The following is a 15,167-nucleotide window of genomic DNA, read 5'->3' on the forward strand; positions in this document are numbered from 1 at the left end:
AAAGATCGGATACGTATCGAATTCAGGACCCCATACCGAAGTGGCCTGGGTCACATTTGAAAAGATTGGATCTGTGTCGTTCAGACTGTCATGAAAAGATCAGATACAGGTCTTGCTGCAAAAAAAAAAAAAATACATAGCTGCAAAAAATTAATCGGAATTGGGTCGTTTCAGCCTGCAGTGTGAACGTAGCCTTAAATAATGGTAATACCTCATAATAACCAATCTGGTATTTTCTGTTACACAAATACTGACACAGGTGATGCAAATGCTGTCAAGACAGACAGACATGGGGCAAACAATAGTTAGGTACTTGAACAGTACTTGAAAATGGACTAGATAGTTTATCTTGATTAATTGTATAGATTAGCATGTATCTTGGCATTTTTATCTAATCAATGTCAGGGATGAACATGTTTTCCTCCTCACCTGTTTCAGACTGCCTTCACCAGCAAACAGTTGACCCAATGGCCATCCAGGCACCAGGACAATGGAGGACAAGGCAAGTAATCAGCCTAGTACATATGCCCAGTCTGTGTATATACTGTATTTACTAGTGGTTAAAAGTGAGGGGCTTGTACTCCACCATAGAACAGACAAAAGACACCTGTGAATGAACAAAGGAGAAAAAGAAACAGTGAAAAATAATGCAAAAGAAAAGGTATAGCAAGAACTTAAATAAAATTAGTTGGTTTTGCTTAAGAATTGCCTTTTATTATTATCCAATATAGGAAAAATCAGGCCCAATCAGATGAATGAACTGCAGATTCTTACCAGGGACATGAGAGGAGTCAGGTATTTCCAGCACAGCACGAATAAGTGGTTGGGGCTTGATTTTGTCATATGATAAATAAGTTGTGTGTAGAGGATTTAGTTTCTTTGGCTTTCCAGCATTGATGTTGTATTCTGTTGGCTTTAATGATGTTAAGGTTTATAGCCTGTGTGATTTACCATTAAGGGCATATTGTAGTCAAACAACAGGAATACATACACCCCCCCCCCCCCTGCAGGTCACAGTATAACATAACAACAGATTAAGATATTGTGGTGTTAATAATATACAATGCAAATTAAAGAAATAAAATTGCACAGACCCTCGGTCTTTCAAATTTGAGATTTTTAACAGTAGGCCTTTATACTGTAGGCTCAGTTAATTTTTGTTCATTTTACTCTCATAACACAAAACACTCTCCTTTGACCTCTGTAACTATGATGAATTGGCCCAAGAAGCAAGTGAAACAGAAGAGCAGGAGGAATGTTTCTCCCCGTCCTGCCCTGTGCAGAATCACTGGGAACAGATCCATCACTGATGTCGTGACGGCTTCCACTGCAACAAACTTCAAAGGGACAGTCATATAGTTATGGAAGAATATGAGAGTGAGTAAATAATGACATAAGTTTTATTGTTGGGGGTGCTATCCTTTCAAAGCACTGAAAGCTGTTTTTCCAACAAACACCAAATTATCTAATTTACCTAAATAATCATTTAGTAAATTTTTTTTTTTTTTTTTTTTTTTTTTGTAAAAGAAAACTATATATTTAATGTAAATATAATCTTAGTTACATATAAGTGTTAAATATAAATATTAAACTATCATTCAGAGAAAATGCAAATTAGTGCATTTGTATTTATATTTAAATTCCTTATTGCTTTTATATTGTAATAAAAAAACATTTATAGTAATTTGCAGTTCAAGGCATTACAACTTATTTGTCTGTTTTATCTCACCTGTATCTGGCCCCAGCAAAATAATTATGATGAAGAAACAAACAGCCCACAACTGAGGGAGAGACATCATGACTACTGCCTGGGGATAATCTATGAGCACTAGTCCTGGACCTGTCAGAGACAGTGTGGGATTGGATGTTGGATGCAGTCAGTACTCATTACTTTAATACAGTCTCTGTTTGCCACATTTCATTATGCTTTCAATTCTCCTAATACAGTGTGTTTGAATGTTGCATGAATGTTGCATTACCTGTCACCTCTGTAATGGGGATTCCCCAAGACTGTTAACACAGCAAAGACAGCCACTAATCTGATGTATGTGTTCAGAAAACAAAGCCACAAGCTGTCCCTGATAAACATTGATTATAAAAACACATCCACATAACGTCATTCATTGTCTTGCATTTTCTCGCTGAGCATCACATGAAACAGTATACATATATTTCAAGAACATTTTTCTAATAGACCAATACAAATATAGATAATTTTTTTAATTGTTGATTCATCTATTCTTTGTTATTTTACTGAAAGCTCAAATACTAACCTGTAGCAGTTGTTGTTATTTATTGTAGCTTGCCAACACATTGAGAGTTCCAACAGACACACTGTAGGAAAATAAGATCCTACCGCCAACCTCCAACCAAACCTACACACCACAATTTCAATATATAATACATTGTTACAGATTTGATAGATTTGCAGAGTTGCTAGTTACTAAAAAAAAAAGTGTTAAATATGATGATATTCCAGTGATTGAAAGTGGTACACTGTACCACAACATGACCTTATTGTCACGGTTCTTGAATTTACTTCTTCTTCTTCTTCTAGTGTTTAATGGCGGATTGGCAGACCAACATAAATGGTGCATTTCCACCACCTACTGATCTGGAGTGTGGAGTGTACTTGGCTTTGGAAGAATTTTTTTATTTTTTATTCTATTTACTATTCCTGTTTTATTTAGATATTTAAATAATAATTCATGAATTCTTGATTGTCTTGTCCCATTTCCTAGTAATACTTTTATTGAAATTGTATTAACTCCCATCCTTCCTAACTCTTGACTTAACTGTTGGGGAAGTCGTGGCCTAATGGTTAGAGGGTTGGACTCCCAATTGAAGGGTTGTGGGTTCTAGTCTCGGGCCGGACGGAATTGTGGGTGAGAGTACAGTTCTCTCTCCACCTTCAATGCCACGACTTAGGTGCCCTTGAGCAAGGCATCGAACCCCCGGGCGCCGCAGCATAAATGGCTGCCCACTGCTCCGTGTGTGTGTGTGTGTGTGTGTGTGTGTGTGTGTGTGTGTGTGTGTGTGTGTGTGTGTGTGTGTGTGTGTGTGTGTGTGTGTGTGTGTGTGTGTGTGTGTGTGTGTGTACACTGCTCTGTGTGTGTGCATTTCGGATGGGTTAAATGCAGAGCACAAATTCTGAGTATGGGTCACTATAGTTGGCTGAATGTCACTTCACTCACTGTTGTCTCTCCCTTTCATACGGTATGCAGCACATTCTAAAAAGAATATGCTGGACTGTTTCTAACTCCCTGCAATTATCACAGTTTCCTGTATCATGCTTCCCTATTTTATAAAGACTATAATTTAATGCAGTGTGACCAATTAATAATTACATATTTTTTCCTATTTCCATATCTTTTCCTTTCATTTCCAACCCCTTCCTGAATTTGATAAAAATGTCTTCCTTTAGAGTCATTATTCCATATCTTTTGCCATTTTTTTTACTAATTTCAATTGCTATTAATCTCTTGATTTCTGATTTACTTAATGATACATTAATTTCTATTTGTGGATGCTTTAATGCTTTCTTTGCCAACTTGTCTACCTCCTCATTACCATCCACACCCACATGTGCTGGCACCCAGAGGAAGAATACCAATACCCCTAACTGCCTTGCTCTAAATAAACCTTGCAAAACTTCAAATATGTAATCTTGTCGAGATTTCGATTTTCCACTCATAAGACTAGTGAGAGCAGCCATTGAATCCGTACATATCACAGTTCTTGAGGGTTGAACTTCTTCAATCCACTGTAGTGCTAATATGATAGCTAGTAATTCAGTAGTAAATACTGACACATGATCCGATAATCTTTTTGCAATTGTTATATTAAATGTAGGAATGAATACTTCTGCTGCTGTTCTACAAGACTCTGGTTCCTTTGACCCATCTGTAAATACCTGTGATACTGAATAATATTCTCGATTTACATACTGTTTAACTACTAACTTAGTTGTTATGCTTATTTTATCATTTATTTCTTTATGTATTTGTAAGTAAATTAATGGCATAGGATAAATCCAAGGGGGAATTGCTGGTATTGGAACAGAAGGGGCTATTAAATATTTGTTCAATCCCAAGCTATTTGCCTCCTTCCCTACTACCCAAACAAAGCTTGTTGTTTCTTTGTATTCATACTCCCAACATTCCTTCAAAAGTATTTTTACTGGATGACTTTCCAGATGTCCACATACACCAGACCAGTATCTCATCCTCAATTGAAGTCTGCGTTGTTCCAATGATAATTCTCCTAATTCAACTTGTAATGATACTACCGGAGAAGATCTAAATGCTCCACAACAAATTGGCAATGCCTGATTTTGTATTACTTGTATTTTTTTAAGTAAAGTTTTATTCGCAGAACTGTAAACCATACTTCCATAGTCTATATTTGACGTGATCACTGCATAATAAATTATTTTCAGTTACTGGCAACTTGCTCCCCAATCCACACCTGACAAGCATCCTAAGACATTTATTCCTTTTTACACTTTTCTATCAAATTCTGAATATGAACTCCAAAGTTTAATTTATAATCCATCCACATACCCAGAAATCTCACTACATTGACTTGTTCCATCTTGAATTTGCTGGCTCATGCCCTCTGTGTGTACTTGGCTGTGTTGGAGGCGTGGCCACTAATTACCACTCACCTGATCACCACCACCAGCTGCAGTCACTTTTCACCTGCCTATATATGTGCTCATCCCACTTCCCAAGAATGTCATAAACAATATAATTATGTTTTGGTGATGCCCGCTTTAGACAGTCTGTTAACAATAAGTTACTTTGCAATTGCGTGTCAACTACCAGTCATTAGAGTATTAATAGACTGTCTGTTTAATGTTTTCTAACACTTTATTTTGATGTACACATTGTTCTTGCAAAACTCTGTATGACTGTAATTATTTACTCCCATAACTCAGTAGCTACAGGAGTTGAATTAATTAGCATTGCCCGGTTGAGGATCAAATGCTTTGCAGCAAGATTTACACAGTCACCTAAGAAAAAATATAAATAAATACAATAAAAAATTAGATATTGTGATTTTATATTCATCAGAGAGCAGCAGATGGGTTTATTGTTTATTTATTTAGATTATCACGTCTTCCAGGTGTTGTCACAACCGGCCCATGGCAGTTGGGAGCTGAAAGAAGAGATGAGGAAGAAAAGCGCCCAGGCCATGGAAAAAGTGTTTGCATGGGAAAAGATTAACAAAATTTAATTAAACAATATTTACAAATTTTTGATTAAAACTTTTATAATACATGTAGCAGAGGAATGGAAATCTCCCAATTTTCAACCACATTTCCTGCCACAGCCAGAAGAAACTCAAAGACCTCTCTATTCTGTTTGTTCTTTTGTTCTGTCCATTCCACACAGTTTTCACACATTTCCATTGATGTCCAGGCTGCACAAATTCTGGAGTGGTGATGTACTGCATTCTGGTTAGCATTAGTTTCTACAAATGTGTCAAGGTATTCATTGACTGATCCTCCCCAGCTAAACTGACAAACAGGTTTACATAATTTAAGAAACAGAAAAGACAGAATAATGATAATATCCAAATCTTATGCAATAGTTATCCAAAATTATTCAAATAAAGTGGCTATATGAAATAATGTAAATTTTGCATTGCATTATGCCATGTGATACTGTATGTAGTGGCATACCTGTATACCAGGGTAGAGACAGCACATATAACTCACCTTCCATCTGAAAAGTTTAGTCACAGTATAGATTAAGTCATTGTCAGGGTTATGGGCTGTCTCTGTGTGTTTTTGCTCTGTGTGACCCAGTTTCTTCCTCTTGTTGATGTTTAATTTGAATCCAGGTGTCTAGTCATTAGTCCTTTAATTGTCTGTGTATTTAAGGTCTTGTTCATTCAATTAGTTTTGTTGGTTCTGAATGTCTTTTCCGGTGTCTTCTATGTTGTGAGTGGTTTATTAAAGACTGTGATATTCAAGAACTTCTTGTTTCCTTAAATCAGTCATCAAATCATCATAATAATTTTGTGATATGTTTATTTACTTGAGTAAATTTTTTGGGTAACTAATACTATTGGGGTATATTTAAAGATGGGTACTTTTACTCTTTTTTGGGGGAAAAATCTGTACTTTTACTTCGTTGTTGTGGACGAAACTGCGCTCATTACTTTATCTTAATGCAATACAAGTTATAAATGCTTTAGTTTATTCTAAATGCGCCATATACATTTCTCTTGGCAATAAGTGATGCCCATTCGCAAATTATTAATTCTTACGTCAATTCTTGAGTCAATTCTGTTAAAAGGCTTGATCAAACCAGTGAATCTCTTGTTCCTCAACCATCCCTCAGGAACGACTGCCGCATAAAATATAATAAAACCACAACATTAACAGTCCAGGTCTGGTCCTCTCTTGTCCTTCACTGTCATCACTCCTCTTTTTATCCATCTGGAGCTCCTACGTGGGACTCAAGCCCAGTTAGTGGCACAGGTGTCGCTCATTATCAGTCGCTCTACCAGCCTTGCTCCGTTCCCATGGCTCTTGGCCCTGCCCCATTCATCACAGTATATTATATGTATATATCTATGCAACATCTATGTTAGTGTTCTAAGAATCTTCAATAGTTTTTGCATCAGCACCCAATCCTGTTGCATATGCAAAATACTATGCTTCGAAGACAAAGAGACGAATGTAACTGAGATGTTCTTCAAACTGACTTACAATAAAGAGGTGAATCTCATTAAATCTATAAAGAACATTTCCAGGTTATATTTCACCCCAAACTTAAAGGTCCCCTTCTTCATGATTCCATGTTTTAAACTTTAGTTAGTGTGTAATGTTGTTGTTAGAGTATAAATAATATCTGTAAAATTCTAAAGCTCAAAGTTCAATGTCAAGCGAGATATTTTATTTAACAGAATTCGCCTACAAAAAACGACCCGTATGGACTACATCCCTCTAGTTCCTGCAGTAATGACGTCACTAAAACAGTTTTTTGACTAACCTCCGGCCACATGAATTCACAAAAAGGGGGGCGTGGCCTTGTTGCGCTCCGATGGAGAAGAAAGAAGAGCTGTGTTTGTCGCCATGTCGTTGAAATGCTGTTATTTTCATCTCTGAGTCCAATAATCTTTGTTTGGGCTTCCCAGGGACGCTGTACTTGGAGATTAATGGTTACAATTTATGTTTAACTCGGTTTCGGAAAATTATAATCCACATGTAAAACTATGTGCAGCAAATTTTGCTGAGGACAGCTTGCTCAGGACAACTTTCTCAATCTCAATCAGTTTAATGCCGGATTCGCACAAAGATTATTCTTGAAAGATGAAGCAGTTCCCTCTTTATCTGGAGAAGGTGTTGTTTATAGACCACAACCGGTAAGTGTATTTTATTATTTAAGTTGGTGCAACAAGGAAGACATCAGCCCGTTTTTATAACAGTGAAAACAGCGGTATACACATAGGTGAATTGTGTGAAAAATACTGTGTTTTTTTACACGCGAAACAAGAACACGTTATATTGCACGCTGTAGACACAATCAGAGCTTCAAAATAGCGCGTAAAACGGGACCTTTAAAGTAATAAGAAATAATATTTTTTAAATAGTAAAAGTAAAGTAAATCAAGATTATTTGTCCCCCTTGAGGCATCCTATGTTTATGTGTCACGAACGTACACACAAACAGAGAGATCCAATTTGCAGTGTTTTATTTAGGAGAATCCAATAATCGGACAAAGGCTTGTGGGAAATGTAGTGCCTGCAGTGGGGTGACTATATGGGGAAGTGAGACCACTAGTGGACACCCAGGGATACACAGACCAGACACTGTGACACTATGTGACTTTCCTCTTTCAGAAAAATCCAATCAAAATTATATTACAAATTATCCCTGCTCTTTCTGTAGGGGTAAGTGGGTGATTGTTGTCAACTGTTCAGAAGAAGTGAAATAAAGTGGACGTATCTGTGATAAAACGTCCCAATACTGCTTTGAGGGGTGAATAAAGGCCCCCAGTAGTAAGGTAAATATCCAGATTTCAAATGTAATAAACTCTTTTTTTCTCAGTTCTGCTGACTGTGGGGAACCGTAGTTTAAATAAAAAGTAAATGTTTCAATTTCAGTTCACTTTACTGTTAAGGATTTAAATGACAGGCTTTTTTTCAAGATTATATATATATATATATATATATATATATATATATATATATATATATATATATATATATATATATATATATATAACTGTTATTGTTACTATGGAAGAAATTATCACTTTCTAAAAATTAAAAAACAAAAATAGATTGTGAACATTTCTGTGTGGATCAGTAGTGGATTCATAGATATACAGTAGCAGTCAGAAGGACATTAACTATTTTGAAATTTAGGTTGAGGAATAATGATTGATGATGATGAATGATGATCTGAGAAATCCATTGTGAGTGGTGAATATTGAATGTATGTAGTTCTACCTAAATGTTTTATATGTAAAATACTGTACATCTGTTAGCACTGTTTGACAATGTTTCCCCATTTAGAACACCTTCACAGCATGTCTATTACTACTGAAAGCACTGCCTTATTCTATTCACTGCAGGGACCCTGTAATAGCATATAGGTCATAAGCTACGGGAAACTCAATTATTTTGTGCAGAGAAAGTGAATAAAATCTAAGCAGCCATGGTTGGTGTCCTTCTCTTTGCATGTAAGTACTGAAATTACTTAATCTATCATTAATGATCAATTAATGAAATCTCCACAAATGCTGGTGGTGTTGGTTTAAAAAATATATTATTGTTTTTAGATATCACAGTGAATCTATTCCTTAAATGTCAAGGTATGTTCCAATAATACACTTAATAAACAACTCATCTAATGTACTGTTGTATTTATCAGGATGAAAATGTCCCAAACTTCTTACCTTCTCAGGTCAAAAGATTCATCAAGCTAAGATTTACAGTGAAAATACAGAAGTTCCAGAAGGTGGAAGACTGGAGGTTACTTGCAGCACATTTGGCTTTACAGAAAAGGCAGTTTATTCATATCTGTGTAAAAATGGTAAAGCTATTCGTATGAAAAAAGGGACAACTCGACAAGACACCACCTTTAAAATACAGAGAATAGAAATGAACGCTTCAGGCAACTACAGCTGTGTGTTTTCAGAAGAGCAGTTGGAAATAACCAAAGTGACAGGATATGGTAAAAATTACATCTTCATAAATGTGATCGGTAAGATACACAGCACTGTTTGCCTACATTTGTGAGTATGTTTGATAAAATATTACTTACAAATTGCCTTTAATAAGAGAGAAATGTTTGATACTGAAAATATTTGTATGTGTATGTGGGGTAGGTTGATTTGTCATATTAAGGGATACACTACAACATTTAATCGTAAGTGCTCTTTTTCTCGCCACAGAATCTTTAATTTATACACAGATTACTTTACTTAAACCTGAGGTGCCAGTGGGAAGTGATGCTGAGTTTAACTGTTCGACATCCAAACCTTTACACAAAAACCAGTCCAAGAACATGATTTGGGCTTATCTCATCAAAAATGGAACGCCTGTTGAAGTTAATATTTGGGACACAGAGAAGATGATGACAACATTCAGCCTCAGAGATGTCAGGATTGAAGATGCTGGGACATACAGTTGTGTTGTATTCCTAAACATACTCCCTTACCATGGAATGAGACTTCATCAAAATATTACAGTCAATCTTGAGATTACTGGTAAGAATGGGAGGGGACAAACAAAACAAAACAATTTACAATTAAGTATTATAATTTTATCAGTTCAGTGAAAGTTGTAAAAATAGTAATTATTACAGAAATAATGTACTTTAAAAGAATATACTTGAGTGCAAACTGAATGTAATGTTTTCAGGCACTTAACAATGTTAATTGCAATTGCATGAAGATGTTTTTATAGTTTATATTAAATGCAGCTATTATATTAGCTGAAATTTAGAGTTGTTTTTAACTCACTTAATTAAGACTTAAGCGATGTGCAATTTCATAATTCTGTTGTCTACAATATGGTTAAAGTGTGTTGCCGTCTGTACACTTGAAACGTGTATGTCATTTATTTACATATATTTGCAATTACACATTTGAAATGAAAAAGTTGTAATTTAGTGCATTTAAAAAATATTAACTTTAAATTTAATAGTTAACAACACACATTAAAGTTAGTTTTACATCTTTATTTACATGTGCATTAGTATAATATTAAACACAACAAAGTAAGTGCATTAAAACATGACTAAAGATTTTTAAACAATGATTTAAAATGTACTTTAAAATAAAACATTTCATACATCCTAATCACAGTGCACACTTTTTAAGTGTTCTTCATTGTAAAAAGTGTTTTCTTGAACTTGAAAAAGGTATAGCCTTTTATTTCATACATATTATATTACCTGAAGATACCTTTTACAAGTATATACATTCAATATAAATAAAGCATTATAGTTAACTACACTACTTAACTATAAGAATTAGGTTAACTGTCAAAATAAGATGTTTTTGTGTTTTGACAGCGACATCTAATAGCAGCATTGACAAAGTCATATTTGTCATCATAAGGTACTCTATCATAGTTTTGCTCTTCAGTCTGTTGCTGGGAATCTCGGCACTGATCCGAAAACGAGGTACCACTTTCTCTAGATCTGCAAACACTGACATTCAATTTTGTTGAATTGTTCTGTTTAAATCCTAAAACTCATTTTCTTTCTGGTAGGATGCCTTAGAATCAACATTGAAAGGTCAGTTTGAAAAATTACAAGAAATTAAAGTAAATTAGAAATGTAAATATATAAGATATTAGATTTAGAACAATTTTAATGCATTCCTAAATCAACAGATCTTCGAATAACGAGACAGAGCTCAGAGGAACAGAAATTTTCCACGAAGGTATTCATTTAATGGTTATTATTTCTTGTTGGATTATTCCTTATGGAAACAGAAGGTTTGGCTATGCTGTCACTATACATAACAACTGAGCTCATGGATTTCTATTAACTCTATTAACTTGTTTATTAACTTTCCTACATTGCAAAGTTAGCCTGATCTCATGAGAAAATCTGACAATTTTATGATGTGGTGATATCATATGAATTCGTACAATAAAAAAAAAGTGGTGGTAGTACATATTTTAAAGGGATGGTTCATCCATGACTAATGAAAATGAAGCAATCATTTACTTACCCTTACCACTTTCTGTGGAGCACAAAAGTTTAAGATTAGAACACGAGGTGTACGGTGTAAGGGTGTGTGTATATATATATATATATATATATATATATATATTTATTTATTTATTCATTTATTTATTTATCTGCTAAATGTTCATTTGTAAGCATTTAGGAGTATACTTTAATCCTACAATACAGATAACTTCAAAGTTGGACTAAAGACCCTAAAACACCAGTTTCTCGACTCTCTCCTTCTCTTATTTCATATCTTAAATTTTCAAATCTATCTTCCAGAAGTTAACAATCCTCACACATCTGATACTGGTGACACACAACATGTTGTCTGGTAAGCCAGTTAATTATGTATAAATATGTTTTTTTTTTTGCTGTTTTATCTTTGTGTTGTTTTCATCTCTTATTTTTCATACCTCTGACTGATTTCACGTCTTTTGTCTTGTCTGTTGCAATTTTAGCTTTCATATGAATGATTGATTAGTTTCTCTCTCTTTTTTCCTTATTTATTGACTTTTTCCACACAAATGCTGTAAATCAATGTCCATAATGACTCAGGAGTGCCTCAGAGTCTGCTGATTCCTCTGAAAGTGGTAGGTCTGCACTGAATGAATGAATGAGTTAATGCTGTGTAATTACTGAAGCAATCTTACAGTATTGTAAAACACAGTAATATATACACAGAAATTTAGTCATTTTGTGATGTGCAATTACAGTGAATAGCCTCGTCTGCATAACACAAATGTCTTTTATTTTTACAGATGAAGAGTATAATGATGTGGGAAGCATTACAGTATGATTAAATTATGCTGCTGCAACTTTGTGGGGTTATCTTTGCTTTTCCTATTTTACAAATGTTGCTTTTTATGGTCTTTTTTTACGTTTCTGTTTTAATCTCTTTGTAATCTGTTTATTGTCACTTTTTTATGAGACTGAACTACTGACTAATTGTTGATTATCACTTTAGTCACTGTGCACAATTTTTTTTTTCATGTAAACATTGCTGTAAATTATCTTTCAAGACTGGACATTCTTACAACTCATTCATACCAAAATACATTATGAATATTGTTAATGTAACAAATTTTAGAATACAAACTGATGTTTGTTTTATTTTTTTCTCTAAATCTGCAGTGTTTTAGTGTTTTCACAAATGTACTGAAGAATATCTCACAATAAAATGATTGGAATTTAAAGATATTTCACCAGGTACAGACGTTATTTAATTATTTATTTATTTTTTTGCAGTTTAAAAAATCTTTATTTTGTCATACAAATTCTATTTTAAAGGTTGATAGTGCTGTGAAATGTACTAACTGTTAACATCACATAAATATTAAATTCAAGTCAATTTTAGGTCATTTAGTGTTTAATGTTAACAAATTAAAATAATAAAATACTAAATAACTTTTAACACTGCATATATTTGTTTTCAGAATCAGTAGATATTTAACTCCATGTAGTGTTTTTAGTTATATTTTTCTGTAAAAGTAGAGTAAATCATGTTTTCTTCCATTGAAATATATACATCTTATTTTGGAGTAAAGAAGTAATTCTAAATGTGTCTTACTTCCATGAGGTATATTTTTAGCAATAGCCAAAAATACATTGTAAAAATGTTTTCTTTTATGCCAAAAATCATTATTAAAATCATTTTACAAATTTCCTACCGTAAATATGTCAAAAATAATTCATTTAATTTAGTTAATTTAGTAATTTTTGATTAGTAATATGCATTTCTGAGAATTCATTTGGACAAATTTAAAGGCGATTTTCTCAGTATGTAGATTTTATTTTTTATTTTTTGTTTTATTTTTTGCACCCTCAGATTCCAGATTTTCAAATGGTTGTATATTGGCCAAATATTGTACATTTAGAAAAATTTCCACTTAAGTTTTGTGGTCACATATAAGCTTTTCAGTGTGCTATGAACATAAATGTACACACAAGCTGATACACAAGATAGACTTAGAAAAGAACAAAGGACATCTATAACACAATTATGTAATATCCAAATTCTGATTTCACAACATTATTGTTCTTTTTCAAAAATATTATCTTTATAATCTTGAAAAATATCAACAAATGAGTATAATGCACTGTGAAAGGAAATCTGCTTATATTGTACAAATATTCAACTCATATGCGAAATTCAATTGATACTATCTTTTATATAATACTAACATTAAAATGTCTGTGTCTGTCTATTTTTACTACATAAAATAATATCAATGCAGTGCTTTGTAAACTAAGCATTCAGAGATATATCAACTGAGCAGAACGCAACATCTTAACTAACTTAAACTACTTTATGTACAACTGCTTCTGTCTGTCTTTGAAGAGGCTAATGTAGTTGTTCCCAACACTGCACATTTTGCATCTCTCCTTTGTCTGACACCCCCAATTCATGTCTTGTAGTATCTACTAATGAGCTGATGATCTGAATCAGGTGTGTTTGATTAAGGTGACACAGAAAACATGCAGTGTTGGGGGGCCTCCAGGAACATGCTTGGGAACCACTGGGCTAATGCAATTATATTGAATGTTTGTTTTTTTTTAATGAATATTTTCACATAAGAATTACCTGAATTCTGAATTTCACTACTATAGTGTAGTATTTCAGAGTAAATGCCTTAAACAGATTAAACTTTTCTAAAAACATTTGCATAGAGACACCAAACTGAAATTGAAATAATAAATCAGAAAGAATGTTGGTGTGTAACACATTATTTGTTTTTCTTTGTTTATTTACATACTTTGTTCACGGTGTGCTTACATAAATTATATATCACAGGGAGATGATGTCTGAGCTTGTTGCAGTAGATAATATGGAATATCTAAAAAACAGTATTTACTTAGAAACAAGCAGAAACACAGATCAGAAAAATGCAACCAGTAAAACAAATAAAATATCTGTCATCAAACTAAATCAAACAGGAAGTATTTATACAGAAGGCAAATTAATGAACTAATGATATAATTATCAATGTATTAGGTGACTGAAATGACTGATAAATCATACTGAAAAACTAGAGCAAAGGAACAAACTGAAGGTCTATTATCATGACAGATGACTTTGTCTGTCCGATTAAAAAAGAAGAACCACTTCAGCAGTGTGTGTAAAATAACCTGATGGAAAATTTCAGTGGGTAGCGCCTTAGGTGTCTATGGGTATGACCTTTATGACACTCAGTACACATTTAATAAGCATTTTACAGATGGTCACAAGAAACAAAATATGAATTGGCTGGTCAAACTGAAAAATAATACAATGAACTGACAAGCAAACATAATTTGGGCAGTATTAACTAATGGCTAAGTGCATATGCAACACATGTATAATCACACACACACACACACACATGCACCTCACATCCTGTATTTAACCACCATCTTATTATTCGTCTCACAAATGCCGCCTCACTAAGGGCGAAACTAGCAATAGAGCAAAGTTCTGCATCACATATCTTGTACTGCATTTATATATGTCTACATGTCTTCTCATATAATAGCTTTAACCACAGTCAGTTGCACAGTAGTGGAACTTTACACAATGACTTTCTGTAGCTCCAATCCTCTGAACTTCAAATGACAATGAGCAAAATGCACAAATTTGCCTGCTTAGCGGGAGAAACTCTGTTCAGCCTTTTAATTAGTTTCTATAAAACCTGATGCATTTTGTGTATACCTGGCTAAAATATGTCTTCAATCAAGATTCTAAACTGAGAGAGTGAAACTGTGCCCCAATCATTTGCTTAAATAATTTAGAAAAATGTGCGTACTGTATATTGAATACAGGAGAAGGAGTAAAGCAGAACCTTGTGTCACTCCAATCTTTATTGGTATTAAATTAGATAATTCCTAATTTAAATAAACAAAATGGTAACATATTTCATAGATATGATTAATTTGTACGGAGGTGCATAATTGAGCAGACACATTTATTTCTAATATTTTGGACACA

General features: G+C 33.7%; 3 long non-coding RNA genes across 3 annotated transcripts in view; all 3 read left to right on the top strand.

Moving 5' to 3' along the window:
* LOC113061856 (uncharacterized) overlaps positions 1-12,026 on the top strand; it is a 32,392-nt gene extending 20,366 nt beyond the window's left edge. The window contains exons 2-3 of the long non-coding RNA XR_003278449.1: positions 11,762-11,796; positions 11,965-12,026. This is a non-coding gene — a long non-coding RNA (uncharacterized LOC113061856). The remainder of the gene's footprint in view (positions 1-11,761; positions 11,797-11,964) is intronic.
* Positions 733-2,788, top strand: LOC113061855 (uncharacterized). Its single transcript, XR_003278448.1, has 4 exons — positions 733-795; positions 1,231-1,377; positions 1,746-1,876; positions 2,558-2,788. It is a non-coding gene; the product is annotated as an uncharacterized LOC113061855 (long non-coding RNA).
* LOC113061858 (uncharacterized) lies at positions 10,588-10,910 on the top strand. The gene is made up of 3 exons (XR_003278451.1): positions 10,588-10,648; positions 10,738-10,762; positions 10,861-10,910. It is a non-coding gene; the product is annotated as an uncharacterized LOC113061858 (long non-coding RNA).
* Positions 12,027-15,167: the final 3,141 nt, after the last annotated feature.

The sequence above is a fragment of the Carassius auratus genome, chromosome 43, assembly GCF_003368295.1.
Source record: "Carassius auratus strain Wakin chromosome 43, ASM336829v1, whole genome shotgun sequence".
In the NCBI taxonomy this organism is placed as follows: domain Eukaryota; kingdom Metazoa; phylum Chordata; class Actinopteri; order Cypriniformes; family Cyprinidae; genus Carassius; species Carassius auratus.